General features: G+C 36.6%; 1 long non-coding RNA gene and 1 pseudogene across 1 annotated transcript in view; both read right to left on the reverse strand.

Annotated features, from left to right (window-relative positions):
* Nucleotides 1–27,221, reverse strand: part of LOC131279446 (uncharacterized) — a 1,072,160-nt gene that overhangs the window by 597,892 nt on the left and 447,047 nt on the right. The gene's annotated exons all lie outside the window — the stretch shown is intronic.
* Nucleotides 13,476–27,221, reverse strand: part of LOC101447038 (four and a half LIM domains protein 1 pseudogene) — a 69,467-nt pseudogene continuing 55,721 nt past the window's right edge.

The following is a 27,221-nucleotide window of genomic DNA, read 5'->3' on the forward strand; positions in this document are numbered from 1 at the left end:
AGGAATGTCAAATAGAATGGAAGTGGAACAAATACACAGCTGACTTTTTTACAACATGGTAAATGCTAGATGCAAAAAAGGGTATAAATAACCCTACACAAGTTGTGGAGGAGGAAGACTTCTCAGATGAAGTTAACTTTCTTGGGTCCAGATTCTACAAGCCGCAGTAAGGGAACAGAGCAGCTAAAGTTTAAACAAAGTGCAAATGGGCTGGGTTTCAATATTTCCATGAGCCACAAGATAATTCAGTGTCTGGGAAGTACCAGAACAGTGATTCTCAAATATTTTTGCGCTTGCCACTCCCTGGATTCCAGAGGATGTCCCAATGTACATACTATCACTTAAAATAATTCCCCACCTCTATGTGACTATTATTCATCAGTTCTCTGATATTTTAGAGCTAGTCTCCCTCTAAGCCACATGATTTATTTCAAAAGCTAGAAAGGAGGTTTAAGGGTTGTTTGCTAAAACTGGTGATTCATCTTTCCCAAAACTGGAATCATTGACTCTCCTTTTACCAACAGTCATTTGGGGTTGTAGACAGTCTCTTTCTGTGACACACTCAAAATTCCTTTGGTCTCAACTTCTACCTTGACCTGGCTAATGTGAAGAAACAGAAGTCTTTGATGATGCCTACATATTAGAAATCTATCTCACTGCTTTAAAAATGTGTGTCCATGACTGTAAGTGCTAAAGTTGTCTAACATCACTCCCTTCTAGGACCCTGAATCTATAAGTGAGAGGGGTAGTGGTAGGAAACAGGAACAAATCATGTGGAAATAGGTCGCAGCATCTAAAAATTCCTTGCTGAAATGGAATCTTAGTAATATATTTCTGCAGATGATTTTATATATATATCTATTCAAGGAAAAATCAAAAGTTGAATTTCTAATGGATTTCCCTTTCACCCCTAGCTAAAATGAAATGGGTGTGCTCCAGCTTGGAATTGGACTGCCTGCCTTCCAGGGCCAGCTGCAACCCTTACTGTGTGCCCTCACCCTATTTAATTAACATTCCTAGCCCTCAATTTCTTCCTCTGTAAAATGGGAATGGATGATGAGAAGAAAAGCGTCACATTCAGAGGCTGAATGAGTTAATACACATAAACTCTAAATCTTTTGTTACTTATTACATTAAGTACTTCTTTAATTGATCCCCAATCTGCTTTTGCCTAAAATGGCTTAGCTTGTACTGTATATTTTTCTCCCTATAGTCTCAATTCCTTTCTGAAATATGGCAAATATAGAGAATAGGATTCTCTATTCCATGGTTGTATGACCTAGGTGAAATTACACAATCTTTCTTACAGTTAACCTATTTCTAAAATGTCTTACCAAGGGCCATTGTGCTGACTAAAGTGAAATCACTTCTAACAAGTATTGCTTAAATATGTCAATTTACTCCACTCTGTCTTTGCATATCTCACTGGTTTTTTGAGGTTTCTTTTCAGCCATTAGGTGAGAACTGCAACACCATTTGACCTTAGATAGGGTTGGAAAAGCTGTCCTTTGTGGGTGCCAGCTAGTAGCATTTTCATAATCAGAACTATAAGAGAACACTTTGGCCTACATCCAAGGCAAGGGAGAAAGAAGGAAAAGAAAGTCAGAGCACAGGAGTCAAAATTTCAAAATCTAATTTTGCTCTCAGGGAGAGAAGATGGAAAAGAAATGCTTTTTAGTGTTTTGTGAAGGTAAAAGTACAAAATGAGGGCTCAATTATAAAGGGGCTTTGGAAGGAGGCTTCATATTGTAATAACAAGGAAACAGGAACTGTTTTCAGTGCTTTCCATAGAAAAACATTTATTTTTCATAAGAATCCGATGAAATATATATGATTATTACCCTCATTTTATAAATGAGGAAACTGAGAGACAAAGAAGTGAAGTAAATTGGCCTGAAGTCATATGCAACCACCTGCCTCCTGAGTACACACAGTTACCCACCATACCATGATACCTCTGCTGATTCAGATAATTTGCTATAAATGCTGGCCAATAATTCAAACCCCAACCTTACACTCCAACAGGGAAAGCAAATTAACCAGGGACTTTGTATTAAAGATCATAGAAGCAGTGTTCTTCAAACTTACTCAGCAGTAAGAATCACCTAGAGTGCTTTCTTAACATATAGATTCCATAAACCTCCCTAGAACTATAGACTCAGAATCTCCAAGGAGAGGTTTGGGGACAGCAATGGATAACAAATGCCATCTAGGTGATTTACATTATCAGGAAAGTTTGGGAAACACATTACTGAATAGGGATGAATAATGATAGTTGTTAAGGCAGTTCTTCTCAAATTTAATATGCACACCAATCACCTGCAGATCATGTTAAAATGCAACAGCGGAGCCCGTGATCCATTTCCAACAAGCTCCCAGGTTATGCCAACTTTGCTGGTGCATGGACTACACTTTGAGTAGCAAGGTTTTATGTAATGACTCAATTGGATAGCCACTCCTTGTCTAGGATCCAGGACTTATTTACTGTCAGTCATAAATTTGTACCTTTACTAAATAAAATAATCACCTGAGGGTTTAAACAAAATATAAATTGCAGCATCTTCTCTTACACAGTCTGATTTGAAAGGGCAGGAATAGTTATCAGGAATCTGTTTTTTTAACAAGAAATCCCCAAGTGATTTTAATTCTGATGTAGATGGTCATGAATCTCACTTTCCACTAATAAACACTGGAAATGCAGTGAAAATAAAGGACTAGCACTTTAAAGGTGGGAAGAAAAGAAGTAGCTATTATATAAGTTATTCAATCCCTTGGCTTTATCACCAATCACCTGGAGAGAATGATATGTGCCTTTATAGAATTGTTGGGATAAAATGAGATAAGACATGAAAGCAAAGGACAGCTGAGCCACCCTATTCAAGAGGTCAAAGAAAATTGGATATGGACCCAGAAAAGACCCACATTCAGTAAAAGCAGCAGGAAAAGCTTTCCTATATTTTCCTGATGTTTGGACTATAAAGGCAATTTATAGGGCTGCACTACATTCATGTTATCCATACACTAGGTAGGACCGGTAGTTGTCAATTATTACAAAAAGATAGTCTCTTTCTCTCTACCTCTCTACAAACATTTTGTATGCAACAGGATATATACATATGTGTATATATAATATACTTGTGGATATGAAATACATATGCCTACAGATATGAAATATGCATGCCATGCATATATAGTTAAATTTTATAGATTCTTTGAGATACTTAAGTCACATGTAATATAGCTAACCTTTAAACAATGCAAATGTAACTCCTCCAATATGACATTTTAACAACACCTTTTTAATAATGCATGCACTTAAATGTTAGGCTGATTCATATGATATATTCTCAAATTTTATATCTCAAGTACTACTCACAATATGAATGGAACTACGAAAAGATATAGAATTTTATTACGGAATTTTCAAAGTAATTGTAGTGGTCTGCTGTTATAACTGTGCCTTAACCCTGCTGGAAAGTTTATTACTTTTTTAAAGGGAGGGGCTCTTTCTCAGACTATGTCTTTTTCGGATTTAAAGAAAACAACAACACAACTTCAAAGTACTATCATTCATAGCCTGTGGCAAGGACAAGGCTTAGGTCAATGCCTATGACAGAAGCAGTAAAAATATCTGGATTAAAAAGAAAAACCATATACCATATTTCCTGTTGGTATATCTAGAAGTTTTAAAAAGAAGGTTAGTCACAAACAAATATTGCTAATATAAATATCAGAAATCAAGTGAATATACTTAACCATATGTTTAATGCCATATATTTAACAGAGTCTTTTTGTGAGCATGCTTGGGAATAATGTCTTTATTGAATTGTAACAGGTCACAATTTGAAGTATAAGGTGCAGTATGTTCTGACACACTCTGGAAGATTGAATCATTTGGATGAGGTCTAAAAATTATGTTGAATATAGGTAATTAAATGAGTCTATTGATTTTGGAATTATTCTTTATATTATGGGAATTTCAAACACAAATTCCCTTTCTTCTTCACTGTTTGGCTAAGAACCATTGAAAATTACACCAAAACATTGTTTTAAGGTCCACAATTATGTTTACTTTCAATTTATTTATTTATTTAAAATTTTTGGTCTTTTTTTTTTAATGTTACATTAAAAAAATATGAGGTCCCCATATATCCCTATCCCCTTACCCCACTCCTCCCATAACAACAACCTCCTCCATCATCATGGGACAATCATTGCTCTTGGTGAATACATCTCTGAGCACTGCTGCACCACATGGTCAATGGTTCACATTACAGTTTACATTCTCCCCCAGTCCTCCCAGTGGGCTATGGGAGGACATATAATGTCCAGTAACTATCCCTGTAGTACCACCCAGGACAACTCCAAGTCCTGAAAATGCTCCCACATCATATCTCTTCTTCCCACTCCCTACCATCAGCAGCTACCGCAGCCACTTTCCCCACATCAATGCTACATGTACTTCCATTACTAATCACAATAGTTCCAGAATAGAATATCAGTAAGTCCACTCTAATCCATACTCTATTCCTCCATTCTGTGGACCTTGGGATGGTTATGTCCACTCCACCTCTATATCAAGAGGGTGCTTAGATTCCACTTGGATGATGGATGCAATTCTCCTCCTTGCAGTTGTAGGCACTCTTGCCTCACTGGTGTGGTGGTTGACCTTCTTTACCTCTGTGTTAGTTGGCTAGGGTAAGCCCAATAAACCAGAGGATAGGAGTTGCAAGTCTGTTGAGGCTCAGGGCCTGGCTATCACATGGACAGTCCAGAGATTCAGGTCCCCTGAGTATACACTAAACCTCAGCACCAAACACAGGTCTGGTAAAAGTAACAGGAGAGGCTTGTGAACAAAGATCACTTCTGAGTCCAACTCCATCACACTCAGGAACATAAACTCCAAAGTAGGGCCAACTGACATGACACTGAACTCCATCTGCCATGATCATAGAACCTGTGGGTCTCTGTAGCCCTCAGAAGAACCAATACCTGGGGTTGTATCTACTTTAGCTGTCTTTGGGACTCTGCTTAGTTGTGCATAAGGGCGACCCCTCTGATGACCTCCCAACTCTTTTTGGAGACTCATAGCCATATAAACTCATTTGCCCTTTCAATTTCCCCCTTTTATTCAAGGTCAAAAAACATTTTTAACTCCTGATATTACATGTAGGCTGAGATATTCTGCTGGTCTGAGTTGACCCTTTTATTCAAGGTCGTTTTCTAGTTACATTATCAGCTGGTACTTGGTAGTAATCCCTCCGCACCAGGAAGGCTTATCCCTGGGAATCATGTCCCACGCTGGGGGTTAAGCAATGCATTTACATGCTGAGCTTGACTTCAAGACTGGCCACATTTGAGCAACAGTTAAAAATGACAACTGAGGGAGTACTGAGTTCCTAGCCAGGGGAGCTCTATCACATTCCCTAATGGAACAGCAACAATTCCCCAAGTGCAATGGCTAAGACCAATAAAGAAGGATGGTCTAACAATGAGCCCTTGATGCTAATGACTATGCTTGTGAGCCTGTGTGCCTGAAATAAGAACTAGGCCTACAGCTGCAGGGTGCCTAAGAGTTACCTCCTGAAAGCCTCCATGTTACTTTCAATTTATATGTCTTTTCAGATCTACTTGATAGTTAGATATTTAAAAATAAATGACTTTTGTTAAAATTTTTGAGCTTTATTTTTCATCTTTTTCTTCCCTAAGAAGAAATATTCAGTGTAAGTTTGTGGAGGCATATATCCTTCCAAAATCTGAACTATTTTAGGCAGCGATTATAACCAGAACAGTGAGACACAAATAAGGTTATTAACTGACATTTAAATCAAGTTATTTTTTCTATCTAGATTTTTTAAAAATATGAGAACATTTATATAAAAAAATTGGGAAGTAAAGATATATCTTTGTACATATTATATGCATATATATATACCTCCCCCAAAAATATATTCCTGGGTAAAGATGGAATAGTGTTTAGCATATGTCACTTAGAATTTAGAATAACTTGTTGCTGATTGGAACATCAAGCACATGATATAAAATTGAAAAAAAAAATAGTCACAGATGAAAAACTTATATAACTAGATGCATTTTTATTATGACTTACTGAGACAGATTAGTATAGGGAAAAGAGGAAAAGACCAGGAAGAGAACATGTCCTTGAGAACCCATTTGGAAGCCCCCTGAGAAGAGGCTGCTACCAAGAAAAAAACCTGAAAGACCCCGTGACCTTTGCCAGACGCTGCACTTGAAATTCTTTCCAGGGTCAAAAGTAGCTGCAGATAACTCCAAACAGGCTTCCTATTGGTCGCAGATAATCCCAAACAAAAGGCCTCATCATTGGCCTCCTAAGAGCTAAAAGGTGGGGTAACCAATCACAACAGCAAACAACTGGGGCTCCTCCCCCAACTTTAGAAAAGGGGAGGAGTAATAATAGCTTTAATAAAGGCAGTCCTTCTACCCCAAATGTTCTCTCTTTGCCTGGAGGAGCCCACATTAACACCTGGGTGTGTAATTCTGTTATTTTCTCTCATTTCTCAATAAACTGTTTTTACTTACCCAACTAAACTGGCATGTCCTTAAATTCTTTTATGTGACAAAGCCCAGAACCTAGAGCATCCCCTGACTTCATTACTAGGGAGCAAAACCTTACTGTCTCTATGTATGTATTTATAATTTATCAGCCTTAGCATATGGGGCAAAAGTTCAATGTAAACCAAAAACATAATTGTTTTTTTCTCTTCCCTACATTTGAACATTAAGACCACAGGAGGTTTCCAGTAACATATTGAAATATACACATCATCAAATTCTATTTAACTCATCTGGTATATGTGTTCTAAGTATTTCTGCTTCTATTCTTAACTTGCTATAATATACACATGAACCAATGGTTATTAAGTTGTGTCAAGTAAAATAAAATGTCTGCCTGCATTAACATAGGGACTTTCCAAGAAAACAGAATGCATACTACAGAACTGCAGTTAAGTACACCCGGTGAGAGCTTATCTGAATGAATAAGCATACCATACCAATCAATGTATACCTGTATACTTGTTATCTCCTATGTAATAAGAAACTTCAATGTCAGGTAGTCATTGTAAACTCTACCCTTGGCCCCCACACATAATTGGAAAGTCTCTAAATGCCTTTATATAAGTATCTGTGACAAGAAGGATATTGAGACTCTCATTCAGATTTTCCAAGTTTGAGATCTTCCTGCTATGGTTTTTCTCTCTCAAAAAACCGTTTTAATGTTTTATATATATATATATATATATATATATGATAAATTGTTTCTTTTGACACTTGGGTAAAGTTCAGAGGATCATTCAGTTAATTATGAATATAGATACCAAACCATAGTAGTATTAACAGTACCTGTATTTGGGTTACCAAAAGAAATCACAGATATTTTCAAATCACATTACAATTGCCATGAAATCTTTACATATCTTTACATTATCACTATTTCAAAATTACATTATTTAGAACACACATTTCTAGCTTTTTAGTGAAATATGTATACTACTCCATTACAAATTTTTGACATAGTTTCCTTGGTATTCCCTATGCATTGAATTCTACGTACATTAAAGCATTTTTCAGAGAAGTTCACAAGTTACCAGAATACTAAAAGAATTCATGGCACAGAAAATATTTAAAATACCTGCTTTAAACATAACCACCTCCAATACTGCCTGGCCTCATCCTGTTTGTTAAACATATCAAGCTCGTTCAACTCAGAGAGTTTGCACTGGCTGTTCCTTCTGCCTGGAATAATTTCCACTCAGATATAGTCATCATGTATTCCCTTGCCTCTTGTTAGACTGTCCTCAAATATCACCTTCTCATTCATGTCTGTGCTAACCATTTTATTTATAAATGCATACTACTTTTCTAAAATTATATGCTTAATTATTCTGTAATCTTTTAATTATTATTGCTAAGTGTGCTTTTAAATGTTTAATGGGGGAAAGCGTAGCTTTGTGAAATTGGACTCTAAATACCTTAATTGTTAATATAACTAACTACAAATTGACCTTTAGCATTCAAGCTGAAAGTAAACTATCCAAAACCTAGAACTATGACCTAGATACTTTTCCTACTGGAAAAAAAAAAAAAAAAAGAAAGAAAAAGATAGGAAATGTCCACTGAATGGATCTCATTTTCTTTCATTAGTGGCAGTAGTTCACTATGACTAGTCTGATGGAGATTAGACTGCAACTCCTGTCTCCTGCCTGTGAGATTTTCAAAGACAATAATTAGGGAAGCCTTAAATTAGAGGTTAAGAATTCAAATCAGAAGGAAGTAATAGGGAACTTCTAATGTTTAATGAGTGCTACTTTCCAAAAGGAAAGTATATTTGCTTGCTTTATATACTTGATCTAACCCTATATTAAAGGGTTGTTCTGTGTGTTAAAGGAGATAATGAATCCAAAGCTCTTCACACATTACCTGGTACATAATAAGCATTCAACATGTTACCTAATATATTGGTTATTGCTATTATCAAAAGTGATAGATGCAAATGTCTAACATGATTAACAATTTAAATGTGCAGTATGAAAAAGAAATTATAATATGAAAGAAACTTGGAAGTAAAAATGTGATACAAAACAAAACAAAGCAATTGCCTCAACTAGGATCAAGGGATGAAAGTTGCAATAAAGTGGATTAGAGTTCCATATAAGAAATACTACCTACATACTAGAACAGTTGAGCAGTGTAATGATCTACCTTGTAAGAAGCTGCATGACCATAATAATGACAACTACTGTTCATTGAGGTGCTTTGCACTGAGCTAAGTGTCTCTTACCACTAATGCAATCATAACAGGCAGAGGTTATTATCCCCGTTTCCTAGAAGTGAAAATGTAAGTGGTTTGCCCATGGTCCCACAACTAGAGATTCTAAAACATATTATTCTAACCTCATCTATAGTCTCTTCTATAATGAACTGGACTTAGCACCTCTATTAAGAATCTTTTAATAGGATATCTTATATCCAGGATATGGTCTATCTGACCATTAAAGATAATATATGAAAAATGCTTAGAACAATTCTGGTAGAAAGAGTACCTAAAATGAAGAATAATTTTTAGAAGAGGGTATATTCATAACTCTCATATAAATATGAAATGAACATCAGGCAAAGATATTATTTAACTCTCTGACTAGTGTGGAAACCAGTAAGATAGTGCAATTGATTCTAAAGAGAATTCAAAATGATAGATAGGTAGGTAGGTAGGTAGACAGGTAGACAGATAGACAGATAGATAGGTAGATAGAGCTAGATAGATAGAAAGAAAGGAAAAGGAAGGAAGGAAGGAAGGAAGGAAGGAAGGAAGGAAGGAAGGAAGGAAGGAAGGAAGGAAGGAAGGAAGGAAGGAAGGAAGGAAGGAAGGAAGGAAGGAAGGGGAAGAAAAGAAGAAAGAGAGAAAGAAAAAGAATTATGCTGAAATGAATTTACAAACAGATACAAAACTGGCTTATTCCACATTAAGGGACAGGCATCAATCACAGTTTCACAAAAAAAATTAATTTGCCTAGCTATGTTAAAGATCATTTGCACTGTTATCAGTTATCTACAATGTACTGAATAGTAAAATAGTTCCAAGAGAATGAGAGGTATGGAGACCCCACAGAATCAGAAAACCTGGTAGAGCATGCTTAGACAGCACAGTTTTCTTTTGAAGACATTCAGAAACCTTTGTGGCCCATTTCAATCTTTTTGAAATGTTTCCTGAAGTGCTTATCAGTGTGACTGTACAAGTTACATAGCTTGAATATCAGGAGAGTGATAGGATCTTAGGTCTTTCCAGCATGAAAGCTGATGGTACTATGCATTAATCCACCCTACTGCATGTTGTGTAGGAAAACACAAGGTGACGTTCTTATCCAGCAGAGTAGTATGCATATTCTACTTTAAAACAACAATGAATAACTATTGAGTGATCTGTGAATGCCAGGCCTAATGCTAATTGATTTATGTGTGTTGTTGCGTACAATTCTGCTACTAGTTCCAATGATAACAGCAAAAACAACAGGAGCATAACAAGGACAATAATAAGAGTAGCTTGGATTATTTGAATAGTAACTGAGTATCAAGTACTTGTTCAAAGTATCATCAACTTTAATCTTCACAACCAACCGTTATTGTGATTTAAGTACTATTATTATCCCCACATTATTGGTAAGGGAATTGAAGATTAGAGAGTTCAATTAATCTGCCAAGGTCACCCAACTAATAAGATTCCAACCTGGTCCCTCTGAATACAAAGACTTTGATTGTAATTGTTATGCTACTAAATTAAACTTCCATAGATTATAATGTCAGTGCACTTTGAAGTCTATACATCAAGATAGAAAATTACTTATTTTTGACGTCCTTAGATATACAGAAAATATCAAACATATTAGGTTTTCAAAAAGTTCTTATAGTTTTAAATGTCTATTGATGATTACATTTCAATAATAAAGTCTGATTAAAAAGAGAAAAACTTAACAATGAACTATAACCAAATACGAAATATCTTCCCCGAGAAATTACATTTAAAGAGTTCATGTAAATAGAGAGCTTTCTCTGACTCTTTCAACGTAAAGAATAATTAATGTTGGAGAGGAGGTAGAGGAAAGGGAACCCTCCTCCACTGCTTGTGGGAATGTAGAATGGGGCAGCCACTGTGAAGGACAGTTTGGCAGTTCCTCAGGAAGCTAACTATAGAACTGCCATATGATCCAGCAGTCCCACAGCTGGGTATATATCCAGAAGAATCAAAAGCAGGTACATGAACAGATATATGCACACCAATGTCGATAGTGGCATTATTCCCTATTGCTAAAAGCTGGAAGCAACTCAAGTGTCCATCAACAGATGAATGGATAAGCAAAGTCTGGTATATACATAACAATGGAATATTACTCAGCTGTAAGAAGGAATGCAGTATTAATCCATGGGATAACATGGATGGATCTTGAAGACCCTTTGTTGAGTGAGGTAAGTCAGTCACTGAAGGACAAATACTACATAATCTCACTGATATGACTTAAGCAAATTGAACAGACTCACAGAGCTAGAATCTGGAAGATAGGTTAAGAGGAGATAGAAAAGGAGTAGAGGTGAGCCAATGCCCATATGGGCAAAACCAATGATAAAGTGGAAAGGTGTAGGGGCAGTGGATGGGCATGAGAGTGGCACAGTGATGTGATTGGGCTCAGTGGTACTGGTCTGTGAGGTGGAGCAGTGAGGTGGGGGTTGGGTTGGACTATTCATGGAAGTGGGGGGGAGGGTTGAAGGAAGGAGCAGGTGAACTCTGGGTAGGGTCTTGGGTATGGGTATGGGGGATGTGCAGGATATGGTGCACCTGAGGATGCCTCTATGGATTATGTAAGAGTTCATCTTGTCATAGTATGTTATCTCAGTGGGTGGAGACCCATACAATAAACAAGAAAATATTAAACTCCCATCCTGGGAGTCCTATTATGTTCTCAATTAGAGAGACAAGAATCTCTTGAGAACCTGGCAGTGCCTAATAAAAGAAAACAGATCACTATGCCAAGCCCTCAATATTACTGCAAGTAATTATGAGTCTTATTCTTCAAAAATTTAAACTTTGTTGTTTCTGAGGGGAAGAGGAGAGAATAGAATAGATAGAACATAGGGAATTTTTAGGGCATTAAAATTGTTCTGCATGGTGTCACAATAATGGATACAGGCCATTTTAAATTTTGTCAAAACCTATAAAAGTATATGGTGCAAAATATAAACCATAATGTAAACCATTGACCAAGAATAATTTCAGTCTAAACGCTGGATCCTACCCACCTCCTACTATCCGTCTGCCTCTTCCAAAGTAATCATTCCTACAGGTTCAAAGAGAAAAGGAAAAATAACAGAGCTCAGATAGAAATAGGAGAGTGAAAATACATTACAAGCAGTAAACATTTTTTTTACATTTGATGAAGTATAATGATTATTTTCACCATAGATTATGGTATTGTTTGTACCAAAATAGATAATTCTAAGAAGTCAAGTATGTTTTAAAAGATGCCTATACTATTTAAAATGTTCTTCTTTAATCCTGTTTAAATTATTAGCTTGTATGACATAATGAATTTTTTTTTTAATTTATATGCTGTTTTATTTCTGTAAGGATACACTGAAACTTTAGATGCTAATAGCTTAGGACAAAATGTAGAAATGAGGCACCAGTTTCCCTAACCAACCCTAACAAGAATGTTGATATATATTGCCTAATGACATTTTACTGTTGATATTGTCTCATACTATGTAATATAATCATGTAGAATGCAGTAAGTAGGTGATCCTGTATTTCACGTAAGCAGTAGGTGGAAATTCAGTTCTACATGTGAGGATGGTGGCCTCTCCACTCCCCCCAGAGATCCAGCTAAGCTACTGAGGAAAAATCCTAGGAATCACAAGCAAAGGGTCTTGGTAGTCTCCCTAACACATGAGCAAAGAACAGACAACTATCATGTCACAAGGGATCAACTTGAGCTATTTTGACCTCATGTCCATGTCCACGATAGCTCTGGCAGCCTCCTCAGGTACCCTTCTAGAGTTTTATGGTTACTTTTATGGAATCTTAGTCTTGAGTGGATCAAAATCAAATCTTTCTAAGCAAATTCCAAAACTCAAGCTATGTTGCTATGAATGAAAATAACAGCAAAAAAAGAAAACATTATTAATTGAAAACACATACACACACACACAAAGGACCATGGGATTAGTTTCATCAAGCTTCCAAAAGGATTTGTTGTGTCCCAGTCCATCTGAAACAGGCTCGTTTTCTCAGACCAGCCCTACTCTTTCCAAATCACCTGCACGTTCCACACTTTAAAAGTCCGAACACTCAGAGAACATAGCACACAGGGAAATCAAACATAAGTATGGAACAAGGTCAGCTTAGAGTCAAGAGTTAAGTTCAAATATTAATTTTCAGGAAATTCGTATTAGTCATTTGAAAGCACAAAATAACAGAAGGAAGGTAATAGTCTTGAGGAAGTTCAGCCATGCATTTCGGTACGTTCTTTCTCTGCTCACAGAATTGGGCGAGCAGCCGAGTTGAAGCAGCAGCTGTACTCTTGCTTGTCATGTGACTACACATGTGACAGCACGGTGGGGACCCACGTGAGCCTGAATGCCATCTCAGTGCGGGGGAGGGTATCTCTTAATGCTTCTTACTTATATCATTAAGTGGCTAAATGGTTAACCTGTTCTATGAAAAACATGCAGAAGAGTCTAAGTTTCCATCTTTCAATTGCAGCAGGAGAGAAATTAAGTCAGCTTGCAGGATTGCTTTTTTTGATAAATCCTAAAATGACCACTGTGTGCCCTTTTTTTGAATAATACTGTAAATTGGGAACAACAACAGAAGGGGCAGCTTTGAGGCAGTGACATATCACTCTTTCCCTGCAGATGGTACAGGGCAGAGAAGGAGGACACAAAGAACAAGACTCAGATTCCATTTTATAGGACAGGAGCCCCTGCCAATTTACAGCTTTTTGGCACAGTCGGGGCAATACACTTGCTGCTCATGGAGAACAGAGCACAAAAGTTGGTCAGATTTACGGAACACTTTTTGCAGTGGAGTCAGTAGTCATGCCAGGACTGTCCCTCACAAGCCACCACACTGGAGCCTTTACCAAACCCAGTGATGGGGTTCTTGCCTCCAGCACACTTCTTGGCCACAAAGTTCTTGTAGCAATACATGCAGTAATACTTGTACTCCACTGAGGTGAAACGCTGCCCAGCCTGCTTCTTAGAGCAGGTAAAACACACAAAGCCCTGCCATGCCAGGGCGGATCCTGGTAAGTGATTCCTCCAGAGGTGATGGCCTAGTTGCACTTGATGCAGTGCTTGGCAAATTTGGCCTTGTGGCAAGTCACGCAGTAAAACTTCCTTCCCTTTGGGAAGAAGCTTCTAGTCCCAATGACTTGCTTGCAGTGGCTGAAGGCGAAGCAGTCTTTGTGCCAGATGGTCCCTTTGTACTTCATGTTTTGATCTCCTGCCACTATTGGCTTGAAGCATGCTTTGCACATGGGGGAGTCCTCCCAAGTGACTCACTTGTTACATAGGATCTTGTTCTCCTTGGCCACAAAGATCTCTTTGGCCGAAAGGTGAAGGCACTTGGCACACCAACAGCAGGTGTCCTGCCAGTAGTCGTTCTTACAGTGCAGCTCCTTAGAATCTGTGCCAATGGGCTTGGGGCATTCTGCACAGGTGCAGAACTTGTCAAAGCATCAGGCAATAGCAGTGGCTGTCCTTCTGCACGTACTGCTTCCCCTGCAGGGGGTCCCAGCAGTAGTGGTTGTCTATCTTGTCCACTATGGTACCCATGCTGTAGCTGGAGGGACCTTGACATCAGTTAGTTGCAACTGCCTTCCAAATGTTTTGGATCTTCCTGGAGTGATCAACATCTGATGTTCCTTCTAACACTTTACAGATAATCCTGCCTCTTCAGAAGAGCCAGAAGTTAGTTAGATAATTACATTAGATGTGTGGAGAACAGGATATAGTCAACAAGGGCTCAATGTGTTTATTGCTGAGAGCAACTTCCAACGTGCTGCTTGGGGATGCTCATACGTGCAGCTGTCTCAGCAGCTTCACTGCAGCGCTGGCCAGAGCTGAAGACTCAGCTCTCTTGCTGGGTGCTGGATATAGGACTCGGAGGCTATAGAGGGTTTTGACTATCAACAGTAATTCAACCTGACCCCTGCCTTAATTATTAAATTTGATGAATGAGTAGTGTCTGTTTTAAATTATTATTTTTAGTTATGTAATTGGAAGGAAGTAGTGATATGGATAATCCAAAATTCTGAATGATTCTCAAATCATTTAGTTTGGCATTGGCATACATTTTAATTTGAAAGCAGATGTATGTCAAATTTACATTTTCCTTAGGCTAAAATTAAAATAGGCAAATAATAGTCACTAAGGTGATGAGATGGGCCTAACAGTTGTGGTCGGTAGACTGTACTGCAAATAACATAATAATGAGAAAACAAGAGACAAAGAGAGGGAATTTATAACCTGTTCAAGAATAACCAACTTGTGGTATCAGTTAGGTCAAAGTTATCATCAACTCCAGGTATTGTTTCAGTCTTTAATACATAGTTCAGAGTAAATTTCAAGTCCCATATCCCTCATCAGCCAATGCCTCTAGTGTTGCTTTTGGTGGGGTTTTCTTGCATGTTTTTTTTTTTCCCCCAGGAGGTACTGGGCATTGAACCTGGGACCTCATACATGGGAAGCAGTTGCTCAGACCACTGAGCTACACCAGCTCCCCAATCAATGACTGTGTAACTTAAGTACTTAAGTCTCTCTCAGTCTGATCAACCAGGGTGTCACAGGGCTTGTAGAAGAAACGCCAACATTTATTTCTTTCTCTCCAACCACAAAGATTGAAGGCAATGTGTGGTATTCTATACTACCATCTCCCCAAATAGTCTTTCCTGCAACTTTGACCATGCTGCAATGGCAACTCATATGACAAAATCTTAAGAGAAAACTCAGCCTGGGTGTATTTCTGAAGTGTCTTCAGTGATCTTGTGTACCTGAAAGTACAGGCCTTGTCTTTTTAATTGGGGTTGAAATGATGTAAAAGGTAAGAAATGACAAAGGGTTATATTATTTCCTATGATCCCATTATTGCAAGCAATAAAAATCTCAAAAGTACAGATCCAGCTATTTTCTGTAACCAAGTAATAGGAAAAATACTGAAATTAAGGGTTTTTCCCCCTGCAAATGTAATGATAATAACAACTACTGATATTAATTATAACTGTTATTCCTGTTACAGCTTCTGTCTCTACCACAGACACCACAGAAGACTGTTCATCATTTATTGTTTCCATACACATACTCTTACTTCCAGATGCTATGCTAATAATTTCTCCTTTTTTAAAATGTCATTTAATAAGAAATAAGTGCATCCATTTCTTAGATTCTATTGTGTACATGAAGAAATACCTTATGCATGATGGGATTTTGATTTTAGAAAACTCTGTCTTATGAAGGATATAGTTTGAGATAAGGGAAATAATTCTATAAATTAGAGAAAAGGAAATTCTGGAGTTTTTCCTTGACAGCTAGTTCAAAAGGTGGGGAGATTGAGAGATAAGGGTAAGGATAAGTACAGAGCACAGAGGGATTTAAGAGAAACTACCAAAACTTAAGCTTCAGGACCTCTCATCTCCAATAACTCATTCCAGCACCCTAGAGGCAAATTTGCTTTTTTTTTTTTTTTTTAACAGAGTATACACTGTCTTATTAGCATCAGACCCCAGGAAATCTACATCCATCTCTGGAAGGGAGATATTTTTATTTTTAATGCAAGAAGGCAGTAACTATTCCAACTCTATATTTTATGTTGATGTCAGATCTGTTCCATGGTAGCCTCCCTCCATCAATCCTTAAACTTCAGTAAAATCAGGTTTTCCTAATAGCCCCAAGACATTAAGTATTGAGACTCAAGGAGTTACGATCATCCTATTATAGGATTCTCTACACCATATTTAGTGAGTCAATCAAAATAATGTTCCTAATCAAAATTATTTAAGTCAAATAGACCTGTAAATTAACAGTGTTAATTTGATCAGGAATCAAAGATGACCATGGGAAAGCATGAATTTATTTAAATTGGAATGAGGACAAAGGGAAGGAGGCACAGAAAAAATGGATGGTTATGGCACAATTTAAAAAAAGACCCTTAATTAGTTAACATGTTTAAGTGGAAACAGATTTGCACAATGAACCTCAGAGCACCAATTAAATCTTAGTTGACATTATCAGACCCTTGGGGTTCAAAGAAACATTGATAAGGAACTTCAGGCTCGGCATCATCCTTAAAATTTCTACAAACCCCACAGCTTTCTATAAACCCCATAGCTATAGTTTGCAATTAGAGAGTGATAATTAGTTGCATTTTTAAAAAAGGTTTCTTTGACTGTCTTTTACCTATAAAAAGTGTAAAAGAAATTGCCTTAGTCATGTACATAAGGAGCAACCTAAATTACCCTGGCACTTCCCCTATCACCTGTCCAAGGACCCAATGCTTGGCAATCTGCTATCCACAAGGAATGTAGAGCAGTTGGAAGTTCCACTATTAGTGGAAAGGACTTCCTTTCCTGCGGCGGTTAGGAAACAATGTTTTACAGAGAGCTGTGAGAGATATCAAGGTGACAAAGATGTCTGTAAGCAGCTCGCTGGTTAACAAATACGCTTGCTCAAGTTACACATCTGCTGATGGTGGAAGTCTGAATGTTGTCTGAGTCTCAGAAGTAGAATCAATATTAGACACCTGGTCTAAGCACAGCATGGTAAAAAGCTGGATAAAAGGCAACAGCAGAGGTTACAGGGAGAGTCATGCTGAGAGTCCTTCCTATCACAAAGGGATATTGAGAAGAGCTTGCCAGGGAACTGAAGTTGCAAAGGTGCTCCTGCCTGTGCTTTAAGTCAGCCGCAGGATGTGCCCAACTTTAGACTAAGTGGATTTTAAACATAAAAATTACCTATGAGATTAATGAATGGTGCACTAGTACACATGAGTTTGTGAGATGAACAAGCATTTTACATTTTCTAGACTTTCGTGTCATTTCTTTTGAATTTTAGCCTTTTGAGACTATCTTCATGAGCTCTTGAATTACAAAAGATATCATTTGATTTTATTTGCCTTTCATTATTATACAGGAAAATCAGATAGAAGAAAAGTGAAGGAGTGTTGTAAATGTTGATTTTGGATTAGGTCTTCAAAGCTTCTCTTCCAATTATTCTCTACAAGATCCATCCCTGTCTTTCATGCACCACCTTGTTATATAACCACATCAAAAGTGACTTATGAAAAAGAATCCACTACTATTCATTCAGACTTTAAGAAGATGAGAACCAAAGTGGGCATATCAAGAAAAGGACACCATTATTTTGGGGAATAGGAATGGGGAACAATTACCTTATGATGCTCTAAGTTGGAATAATGAAGGTCTGCTCCTTCAATGATGGAAATACTTGGTGTTAGGTCCTGAAGGAGTTCCAGTGTGGTGTTTTATGTGTATTATGGTTTAAATTGTTGACGGACCTTCCAGAATAATCTACTGTGCACACACTCTTGTGTACATAATGCCAAGAGTACCTGGAGAAGATTTGAATGATATCCAGGCTTCTAGGAAACACATCTTCCTAACAACTTGCCAAACTATATAAGTATGGAATGATCCAATTTTGAATGTGGTGTGAAAATCCTAGACTGGAAGTCGGTCTTATATAATTAAGATTAACTCAGATATGTCCAGGTATATTTGGAGGGCTGGTTAGACTTACTTAAAAGCCATACATCATTGGAATTGAGGAGGCTCATTTGATGGAAATGAGAGTTTAAGAGTGAAACTTAGTCAAGGAAAAATAATTGGCTGTGAAAAGGAAATCTATGTGTGTGACAGACCTCAGACTGGCTTCTTGCCCAGTCTGTGTAACTCATATCTGAGTCTTAAAGAAAGGGACTGTACTAAACTGAATCAAAGAAAGAAAGAAAACAGAATTCAAAAATGATCTGTTACATTTGTTTTACTGTCAACAGAATTTATAATACTACATGTAACACAAATTGAGAAAAGTTTCTCTTTTAATGTACATTTCTGTGATAAGAATTACGTCGTATATATTTAATAAATAAAAGAATTATTTTATCTTATAATTTTCCCTTTACATTAATTATATTTTGTGCCACCAAATATTGCTGCTGAAAGCAAAACACATTACATAGTCAAATGTAACAAGCTGTAGAAGAAAACAATACACTGTGTCCATTCACCTGGATATTTTATTTTTGGCTCAGTTTGGCCACATGCTTTGAATTAAAGGTGTTTACTATGTAATTCTCCCCATTCTTAGCCCTTCCTTAGACACCTGTTAAGCTTTACATGTTTCCCCCTCCCCTTTAAAGAAATCTTTTCTCTACACTGTAATTTTAAAAATAATTATAATTTAGCATGTCTTTTTAAAAATATGCTAATATTTTTGTTAGAAAATATGCTAGTTGTTTTTGTTAATATTACAATGATAACATTTTTTTAAGTGGTTGGCTTCCAACCGTATTTTCCCTATAAATGTTTACTTTGATTAAAATTTTGCAGAATACAAGCTTTGTCTGGAATTTATAAGCAGTATTATAGCATCAATAAATATATCTGTGGATGTATTAAACAGAAGAGGAACAATCTGAAATCAAGAGTATCAACAGGGCAATCTGGGTTCCAAAATGCATTTTCAGTAGTGGTAGGAAGCCTTAGCAATTAGCTATGAAACCACATCATTCATGTTAGAAGAGAGAAAAAATATCAAGGCATCAACCAAGTAGCTGTCACTGAGAGAAACTGAAGATCTTTGTGTGTTATCTTATCTTCAGGACTACATTTAGGATCCTCTTTGATACATATGCAGTAGATTTGGGCAGGTAGAATTCATTTGAAGGAAAGTAGGGTTTCCACAATTCTACAGGTGGGGGTTGTGTCCAAGATAATTCAATCAGTTACCTTTGTCAGGACACTATTATACTATTACATATTCCCATATTTCTCAGGCTACATTATAACCTTTTACCTCCTGATACATACATGTTGTTCCATTTAAAGTGGTTGTGAGGAAGAATGTGGTGAATTAAAGGGGAAAGGGAAACAAGTTAATCATTTCTATTTTACTTCTAGAAAAACCATCAATTAGCAACAAGAAATATGATGTTGGTAAATAGAGATAGGTTAGACACAGATATACCTATGTAAAATAAACACACATATAGATGTAGATCTTAGCACTCAAAATCCCAGAAACTTCTGTTAAAATACTGTGTCCAAGAGAAAAATATATATAAACAAATTTACTAAAGGAGTAAAATAACAAAACATGCCTTTAATTTTGACCCTATAAAAATATTTTGTTAAGAGAAAATAAATTGGATATTTATATTTCATTTTTAAAGTAAGATATGGAAGTATATTTTCTTTAGCCTTGAACACATCTAATTTTAGGGGTCCATATATCAATTCAATAATTTAGGAATGACACTATGAAGTAAAAGTTGAATGCATATTTGTATTGTTATGAAATTTGTTGAAAATTAAACTTATTTTCTTGACCCTTTCCTCTGCTTATTTTATGAAAATGTGACATTCACTTATCTTATGTTACAATTTACAATTAATATTTAATAACCATAATATCACCATGCTCATTTTTAATTTTTTCATACCTCCAAGTTCTTTTCTCACTTTCAGGGGCTTGCTTGATCATTCATAAAATTGATTATTTAAATAACATTGCTTCATATATTTTAATTCCTCTGGTCATCAAACTTTATAATTTATTTTTGCATGTGTACCAATTTCGAATAAATAGTGGACCTCATCAATGTGGTAGTAAACCAATAATTAATTCTCACTCTTCTACATTTCTCTTTTTACAGATTGCCTATCATTTAGCTTTCATAATACCAGGCTTTTTTTTTTTTAATTTTGAAAGATGTGCAGGAAAGATTTTAGCGTAGCATTTCCAGGTCTTTAGAAGAACCTGCTTATGGGAATTTGGCTTTCAAACATTTTCATCAATTTGATAAGGTTGTTTTGCTGTACAGCCTGCCTAGTAGATTGCACAATGTGATTTAAGGTGAAGATCTCTTTCCCATCTGCATATCTGGAATTTTGGTTGTTGTGACTAAGCAGCTATTGCTACTTCCCCAAACCCCTTAGACTTTGAGTCTCAAATGGGCTTTTCTAGGCAGAAGCATTATATACATGTTACTGCATTTCTTTTCTGGGAAGATTGCACATTATGGGCAGCCCTTTCAGAAAAGTATGTGAAACCTGAACATATTATCCTTCATATTTTACATGATGTGTTTTTTTCCCTCCCTGAGTCAACTGTGGATCTTTATTTTGCCACTCTATTAAGTCTTAGCAGTGAGTGAAACATATGCTGAGTCTTATATGAGTCTTTCTAGTGAAGCATCAGATCTGAGGGTGTTAGTAAAATTGCTGATATAAATAGTGTCAGAAGTACTTTCACATAAGACCCACCTCTGTTCTGGGCCCAGTTTCCCTATCTTTAATGGCCTGCCAGACATTTCTTCTCCTATGTATTGCCATAACCTCACATCTAATGTGGTCAAAGAAAATTTACTTTAAACACAAATACTTCACAATTTACAAACAACACTAACATACTTTAGTCACTTTCATTCAAAATATTGTGTTATCTTTGGAAGAAAGAGGGATCTGCAGCAAAGGACAGAGACTTTGAAATCAAGAATATTGCCATCCCAGCTTTATATTCTAATTCCAGTGCATTAATTTAATGAATGTGAGCAAGTAGTACACAATTTGGCATGGAGTGTGAATTCAATACACTGTAATTATTTATTAATTGATCATATTAATCATAATGTTACTACTCCCTCCCCTCTTCAGCATCTTGCTATCATGCACCAAATAAAGTGCAAATGTACAATTTGCATCTACAAAAGCGTTAACTTATTTCCATTTTTCCAACTCCAGTGTGGACTAATTTTCTCATTTTTACACAAATACAATATTGCTCTTGATCTTCTAGTCCTCTCTGTCTTACCAGTTTTTTAGATTAATTGTCTGAAGTATAAGTTTTAACATTCAATTATAAAGACGCCTAAAGCTGGGGGTGTGGAGAATAGCAGTGCTCTTGTCTCATTGCAACCAGAGAAGCTCTGCTTTCATCCATGTTATAAATTGTACGTTTGAAATTATGTTTGGAAAAAGGTCCTAGTGGCTACACTAAGTTTGTAAAAGCCCTAGTGTTAGCTGTCATCAGGATCAAGTCTGATCTCATTAAACCCCCGAGTCTCTCCTTCCTGGTTCCAATGTGATCTACCACATCTCTTTATATGAGTACCGTAATCCTGTCCAAACATTGGTTCACTGATCTCTAAACATACCAAACACAATTCCATCTCCATGTACTCTCCCTGTGATGTGTTTTAAGAGACTGCCCAATCAATAACTATAATAGTTCAAGTTTTGCCTGGTTCACAAATGGTTTTTCAGCTACCCCACCTCATGGCAAAATTTACTTTTGAAACACCCAATAGCATTCAGTTATTCACTTAGAAAATATCATATGATGTTTGTTTGTTTGTTTGATTATTTGAAAATAAAGCCTGACTTGCCATCTAATTTTGTGTCCTTAAATATAAGGCTAAATTGGAATATTAATGTGGCACTGTCATAAATATAGGTATCTTAATCAGTGTGGATGTATAAATTGGTATTGAGAACCCTTAAAGAAGAAGGTAACATGAAGATAAGCTAATAGCAGAGAGCAAGAAGGGTGGAGAAAATCCTTACTAATGTAATAAAAAAAAATACATTTCAATTCTCTTGATATGAATTGTGCACAGGGAATGATTGTGTCTTTCTGTTACTTGTATGTGCATTAATTTAAAAGCCTAATATTTTGGCGATATCCACCTTGCTTTGTTTGTGTTTTATTCTTTGTCCTACTCTAGTAAAAGGTCTTAATTAGCGTTAACAGAGTTCACAAAGTCCATGAACACTAATATTATGCATATCGTGTTCAAGACCACTTTGAGAACTCCCTTTTCAGTTATTAAAATTTGCATATTGTCTTTATTAAGGTATGTATTGACTTCTTTATTTCCAAATCTAATATTCTACTTTCAGTGCTGATCTGACCTGTAAAGCAACTGACATGGTTGACCACTCTCTAGTCCTCAAATATATTTTCACCTCCAGTTTTTGCTTTCTACTTTCTTACTTCTCCAACACTTCCTGTTGCTTATTTTTTTGTTTGTTCCTCCTATCATATCTCTCATTGCATAGCAGAATTCACCCATCTTTGTGGCTCATCTACTGCCATCATGTACACCATAGAAATCTTACACATTCTCAAGGATCCAGCTACCAAATAAATGTTGGTGACACTCAAGTGTATACCACTGGTTCCAACCTCAATCCAAAAACACATTTCCAACAGCTTCTTGGTCAGTACACAATCTGATACTTCAAAATTACAGTCCAGGGCAAGTGGCTGTGACTCAATCAGATGTGCTCCCATCTACCCTATGGAGGCCCTCAGTTCACAACCCTAGACCTCCTTGTGAAGGCAGGCTGGTAGGCTCCGGAGCACCGCCCCACCTGCAGGCACCACGGAGAGCCGACTCAGCAAGGTGACACAACAAAAAGAAGGGAGACAAGCGAGAACACAGAAGAATGCACAGGGAATGGACACAGAGAGCAGACAGCAAGCAAGCCACAAGGGGGGAGGGGAAAAAATAAATAAATACAGACACAGAAGAATGTACAGCAAATGGACACAGAGAGGAGACAGCATGCAAAAAGCCTCAAGGGGGGTGGGGAGGATAAAAATAAAATTAATGTCCAGTCAGTAGTCACATAAACTATCCCCCAACCCAAGTATCATATTTCCAAACAGATAAAGTGCCTGATTTCTTTAGTGTTTTCAACTAGCTAATGGAAAACATGAAGAAAGAACTAAAGGAAATCAGGAAAATGATAGATGATCCAAAAGTGAAAATAAATAAAGGGACACAAAATCATTTAAAAAAGAACTAAACAGTTGAAAAACACAGTAACAGAACATATTCCACAGTGGGGTTCAATAGCAAATTGGATCCAGCATATGAGAACCAGTAAACTTGAAGATAAGGCAATCAAATTATTCAGTCTGAGGAGAAGAAAGAGAAAATAATGAAGAAAAGTGAAGAAAGCTGAAGAGACCCCTGGGACACCATCGAGCATGCCAATTTCTACATAATGAGGTAACAGAGAAAAGAAAGGGTTGGAAGAAATAAGTTGAGGAAATAAGCGAAGAAAATTGCTCAAATTTAATGAAAATCATGAATATACAAATCCAGAAAGCACAAATAGAATAAACCCAAATTTAACATTCCAAGATACATTATCATAAAACTGTTGAATGCCAAACACAAAGAGAAAATCCCAAAGGACTAAAGAGAAAAGCAATTCATGTACAAGGGAACCTCGGTAAGATTAAATGGAATGTCAATTTCAAACTGTTGAAAGAAAATAAGAACCCTAAACCCAGCAAAACTTTCTTTTTCCCTGCTAGCTCCTGGTATTCAAGGCAACAGCTGTCAAAACACTAGAAACAAGACAAGGATACCTTCTTTCACTGTTGCTATCCGATATGTTACTAAGCATTCTAGATAGGGCAATAAGGCAAGAAAAAGAAAATTTAAAAATATTTAGATTGAAAAGGAAGATGTAAAACTATCCCTATTCAAAGATGACATGATCTTATATATTAAAACTCTTGAAGAATCTACAAGACAGGTACTGCATCTAATAAACAAATTCATAAAAGTGGCTAGATAAATGATCAATGGAGAAAAATCCATGATGTTTTATACACCAGAAATGAACAATCCAAAAAGGGACTCAAGAAAACAATTTCATTTACAATAGTAACTAAAATAATAAAAAATATCTAAGAATAGATTTCTGTCTTTAAAATATGTGATAACCAAGGATGTAAAGGACTTATGAAGGGAAGCAGATGTGGCTCAACAGATAGAGCATCCGCCTGCCATACAGGAGGTCTAAGCATTCGATACCCAGGGCTTTCTGGTTTGTGTGGTGAGCTGACCCATGTGCAGTGCTGCTGTGCGCAAGGAGTGCTAGCCCACGCAGGGATGCCCCCACATAAGGGTGCACCCCTTGCAAGGAGTGGCCGCTGTGCAAGGAGAGCTGCCCTGCATGAAACCGCAGCCCACTTGCAGCAAAATGATGCAATGAAAAGAGACACACAGATCCCCAGTGCTGTCCGATGAGAATACAAGCAGACACAGAAGAACACACAGTGAATGGACACAGAGAGCAGACAATGGGGGGTGGGGAGGGAGGAGAGAAATAATACATCTTTCAAAAAAAAGGACTTGTGAAAACTACAAATCATTAAGGAAAAAAAATTAGACAAGGACTAAATGAATAGAAAAAATTCCATGCTCATGACTTCAAGTCTATATTATTAAGATATCAATGCTACCCAAGGCAACCTACAAATTCAATGCAATCTCAATCAAAATTACAAAAGCCTTATTTACGGAATCAAAAAAGCTAACCACCAAATTGATATGGAAGGGCAAGGAATCCAAATATCCAAGACCATCTTGAAAAATAAGGACAAAGCTGGAGGTATCACAATTCCTGATTTCAAAATTTATTACAAAGCTACAGAAATAAAAACATTGTGGCACTGGAGAGGCATAGAGACCAATGGATCAGAATATAGCATTCACAAGTAAATACACATATCTACTGCCAATTGATTTTTAAATACAAATGACATTTTTAATGAAAAATAACTATATCTTACAAAACAAAAGAAATTTTGTGAAAAGCATGGCATCGATTTACATCTTAGCAAATCTCTTTCTTGGCTGGTTTATGAGGAGACAGCTGATTTTTGACAAGTATGCCAAGCCCACTTAATGGGAAAAAAATAGTCCCTTCTAAAAATGTACCACAAAAGCTGGGTCTCCATATGCAAAAGAATGAAAGTGTACCCCTATATCACACCATATACAAAAATTAACTCAGAATGGATCAATGTCCTAAATATAACAGTTAAAACTATTAAAGTCTTAAATGAAAACATAAAGAAATAACTTTAGGACCTTTTATCAGGCAATGGAATCTTAGACTTTACACAAAAACATGGATAAAAAAGAAAAAAAAGATAATCTGGACTTTATCAAAATTAAAATCTTTTGAGCATCTAAGGACATTATCAAGGAAGTAAAAGGACAAGCAACAGAATGGGAAAAAAATTTGGAAATCGTATATCTGACAAAGATGTTAAATCCAAGTTATAGTACGAACACCACAACTTAACAAGAAAATGACAAACTAGTTTTAAAATGAACAAAAGACTTGACCAGATACAACTTCAAAAAAGTTATACAATGCCTCAGTAAGCACATGAAACAATGTTCAACATCATTAGCCATTAGGTAAATGCAAATCAAACCACAAAAAGATACCATATCATACATATTAGGATGGCTATCATTAAATGCAAAACAAAACAACAGAAAATAACTAGTGCCACAGAGGAAGGGGGGAGATAAGAAACCAAGTTTCTGTTGGTGGGAATGTAAAATGGTGCCGCCACTGTGAAAAGAAGCTTGGCACTTCCTCATAAAGTTCCTCAGAAAGTTAAACACATTACTACCATATTACTTGTTAATTCTAAAGAATCAAAAGGATAGATTCAAACAGATATTTGCATACCAATGTTCATAGCAACATTATTGACAATAGACAAAAGGTGCCAGCAACTGAAGTATCCAACAAAAGATGAATGGATAAACAAAATGTGCTATTTACATACAATGAATATTATTCAGACATGAAAAGGAATGTATTTCTGATACATGCAGCAACATAGATGAACCTTGTCATCACACTGCATGAAATAAGTCAGACACAAAAGAACAGATATTGTTTGATTCCACTTATATGAAATTACTTTAATATGCAAATTCATAGAGAGAAAAGTATAGCAGAGTTTATTGCGGTTGGGGTTGTGGAAGGCTAGGGGGTTAGAATGGGGCATGAATGGATGCAGGGTTTCCTTTGTGGTGATGGGAAAGTTCTGGTGATGTATGGTCATGAAGGTAGTACACCATTGTGAATATGATTAATCCTACTGAATGGTATGTCTGAGAATGTGATGGGAAATATTGGGCAGTATATATATATTTCCACAATAAAAAAGACAGAGAAAAATAAAACTAAAGGGACAATAACAACTAAATGCAATGTATGATTTTGGACTCTAATAATGGAATTGTAATTTCTTTAACTTGATAACTGTATTTTAATGACTTTATTTTATTTATTTATTTATTTTAAACATTTCAGCTATTTTTATTTTTTTTTTTTAAAGATTTATTTTTATTTATTTAATTCCCCTCCCCTCCCCCGGTTGTCTGTTTTCTGTGTCTTTTTGCTGCGTCTTGTTTCTTTGTCCGCTTCTGTTGTCGTCAGCGGCACGGGAATTGTGGGCGGTGCCATTCCTTGGCAGGCTGCTCCCTCCTTCGCGCTGGGCGGCTCTCCTTATGGGTGCACTCCTTGTGCGTGGGGCTCCCCTACGTGGGGGACACCCCTGTGTGG

The sequence above is a fragment of the Dasypus novemcinctus genome, chromosome 8 (assembly GCF_030445035.2).
Source record: "Dasypus novemcinctus isolate mDasNov1 chromosome 8, mDasNov1.1.hap2, whole genome shotgun sequence".
Classification (NCBI taxonomy): Eukaryota; Metazoa; Chordata; class Mammalia; order Cingulata; family Dasypodidae; genus Dasypus; species Dasypus novemcinctus.